Genomic DNA, 3,379 nt, shown 5'->3' with positions numbered 1-3,379 from the left:
CATGGCAGGCCGGACCAGCAAAGAGAACCTAGGGCATCTTCAACGCCGATGCGTGGCCAAGAAAAGTCCACAGCCCTTAGACCGGGTGTTGGGTCTGGCCGAGGTTCCTTCCTCCTTAGCTTCCTTGGATTCCTCCGCCTTCTTCACGTTGCGTGCGAGACCGATACATTTGAAATGACACATCACAGAGATTCCTCGTTATTGCTCGGTGGCCAACTTCGTAAGAAGGTTGGTTTCTGCAAAGAGCTTGGTGGTAAAATCAAAGAGGGTATCCATCTTACTGTAGAGACTATTCACCTTGGCTTCGAGATCTTTGCTCATCATCCAATAAAAATCAATCTCTGGACCAATTGTATTTGCACATGGTTTGGAGACTTTCTCAAGTTCATTGATCTTTTCCTTGATCTCATCGGGCGTTGTCACTTCCGTCTCGGGGTCGCGTGGTCCCATCCCCCGTGCAAAGGAGAGGAGGAGGCGCTCGCGGCCTGTCACAAGGCCCGATCCAAGGCGCGGCATGCAAAACCTGTGCCACCCTTGATCGGCCTGCCCAATAGAAGAAGGTGGGTAGGATGAGATGCAGCCACGCACGCTTCTATGCCAACGAGAAAGCCAAGATCGTCACTGCCACACCAGTCGCCTCTTGGGCCCCAGCTGCTCCAGCCGACACCGAGTTTGCCCACTCTGATGTGTCCAATGAGGTGTTTTCCAGGACTCCTTAGATTAATTAGTTTATTAAATATTGTATATTTCCGTGTCAAATGTAATGGTGGATATCTACTTATATTTAAGATGTTACATTTTGATGACGTATATGTCCATTAACGACTTGTGATCAATTGCCAGCAAACTGTGTTTGTGGCTTCACCGTTCCCGCGACGCTTCCATGGGCATTCTGAACAATAGCTTGTGCCGGGGCAATGTGGTTGGCCCAAGAGAGGTTGACGTTTTTGAGGTAGATGTCATGGCATGGCACACTCTTGCTGCACATATCTTGATGGCCTCTCGTTCTGAGGACGTCCCCTGGATGTCGATGAATCGAGCGTCTGTTATGGCCACACCACCATCCTGCAAAGGCAAAAGCAATATATAGGGTTTCGTTCAATTTCAGAAATTGTTCCCTTCTTTATTTAAGGCAATCATTGATCAAGTGGTGGTGCGGACAGGATCCCTCACCTGTGGTGGACAGTTTCCTTGGGGGCAATAGAACTGGTCGATATCGATAGGCAACCGGACGGCAGTCATTCTGAGTTTGATGAAAAGGAATCCGGTTGCTAGTGCCTTGCCATCCCTGTATCCATTGAATCATACCATATGTATATATTAGGGGATATATATACCTACTATATATGGTTTGCAGGTAACCTATGATATGTACATGGAACATGCATGTGTATGCATGCCACCGTCAGTAACTATATCTTTAAACACATGCAAGGCACAACCATGTACGTACTAGTAGATGCTTGTTTTTTGACGTGAACAATAGGAGCTCTGCCTTTGCATTATAGAAGAAAGAAGTCATACATGTACAGAAACGGATCGACCATCAGTAGATGCATGTTACCTGCCTACCATCAGTAGATGCATGTTACCTGCCACGATTTGATCCTCACACCGGTCGTGGTATTGAAGAAGCTGCAGTTGGACACTGTAATTTTTTCCACCAGCGTTGGGCCGTCAGCAACACCTCCAAGACTTCCCACACTACATACGTAGATACAGAATACAAAAAGGTCAACGTATGCTACTCACTAGAGAAGGTTATGAGCATGCACATGCGTGCATTAATATACTACTCCCTCTCCGTCCTATAATATAAGACTTTTTTGACGGTCAATGTATACTACCGTCGAAAAATATCTTACATTATAGAACGGAGGGAGTATAATATACGCATGGGTGTGGTATATATGTATGTATGTTTGTTTGTATACCTGATGCCATGACCAGGCCCGCAGGTGGTGTTGGTGACGTTAACATTGGTGGTTCCCGATAGAATCGACACACAATCATCACCTGCATGCACAAAATACCTACGTTCGAGGCCAGACAGAGTGCAATATATACTAGTACCATCTGAAGGAAGGAGGGTGGTTGTCGATCCGTACATACCGGTGTGCATAGAGCAAGACGAGATGTTTACATGGTTGGAGGAGCCCATATTGATCCCGTCCGTGTTGGGGCTGTCGCCCGGCGCCGTGATGGAGACGTTGTGCACCTGCACCTGCGTGCACTCGTACATGATCATGTTCTTTTCGGCGCCGTCCTTGAGGCGTATGTTGGTCACCCGTAGATTGTTGCAGTGCGCGAACGACAGCGACGACTGCGAGAGGGATCTCTATTTTAGTTGGACAATGGGAGGAAGTATTGTGTGTCTGTAAGTGCACGCTTACATACCCTTGGCCGGTCATTGCATTTTTGTCAATACGAGAGAGATATCAGATCAGATTGTTGCAAATATATGGAGATAAATATATATATTGAAGAAGCAACAGCTATACTCTATATATTTGGGGCTTAATTACCTTTTGGTTGTAGCAATCCCACCACTGGGCGCCTCGCCCGTCTATCTGGCCGCTCCCATTCACCGTCAGGTTGTCGACGCCATAGAAGGTCAGGACGTCTGATGGCTTTAAATAGAAGGAGTTTGGCGCCACCACGTCGCCCTCCAGCTGCACAAACACTAACCTCAATTCCAGTATGCTCTTATATTTCTTTATGAAGGGAGTACTACACAATTAAAAGATAGACTATTCAGAGTGGACCGATCGTCAAGTCAACCGACCTGTACGGTGATGGGCGACTTGCAGGGTCCGTTGAACCTCGTCTGGTTCAGCAAGAATGTCTTTCCTTTCCTGCGGGGATGTACGTACATGATCACCTCGCTGCTGTGGCTGCTGCAGGCTACTTTCCATGTCTCCTCGAACGCCTTCCAGCGCACAAATAAGCAAAAGATTAACTATCTGAATCTGATGGGCAACATACATGATAACGATTTCAGAATCATAGATAAAGGTTATGGTGTTCCAATTGTTACCTCGACATCACTCGTCGCGCCGTCCCCAGCTGCATGGAAATCCATGACGCTGTACCATTGTCCTTGCTGCACTCCGGCGGTCGATCTAACTGCGGCCATTGACACAAGGAGCAGCAGCAGCACGAAGGAGACATGTTGTGCTGCAGTCCTCTGCCGTTTTCAATCAAGAGTATACATACACAGCTGATCGGAACAAAATTTACACATGCATATATACTTTTGAGATATTGAGCTGATGAAACCTACGCATACCATGGTTGGTAGTACCACCAATATGATCAGCTGTGGCACACTCTCCTGATTTGATCGAAGAAGAGCGCTAGGAACGATGTGTCTCAACGA

At 47.1% G+C, this 3,379-nt stretch overlaps 1 pseudogene; it reads right to left on the bottom strand.

Annotated features, from left to right (window-relative positions):
- Positions 1-832: 832 nt before the first annotated feature.
- LOC123083966 (probable polygalacturonase At1g80170) lies at positions 833-3,082 on the bottom strand (annotated as a pseudogene).
- Positions 3,083-3,379: the final 297 nt, after the last annotated feature.

Source organism: Triticum aestivum, chromosome 4A (genome assembly GCF_018294505.1).
Source record: "Triticum aestivum cultivar Chinese Spring chromosome 4A, IWGSC CS RefSeq v2.1, whole genome shotgun sequence".
Taxonomy (NCBI): Eukaryota; Viridiplantae; Streptophyta; class Magnoliopsida; order Poales; family Poaceae; genus Triticum; species Triticum aestivum.
This window is presented reverse-complemented; position numbering and strand designations above follow the sequence as displayed.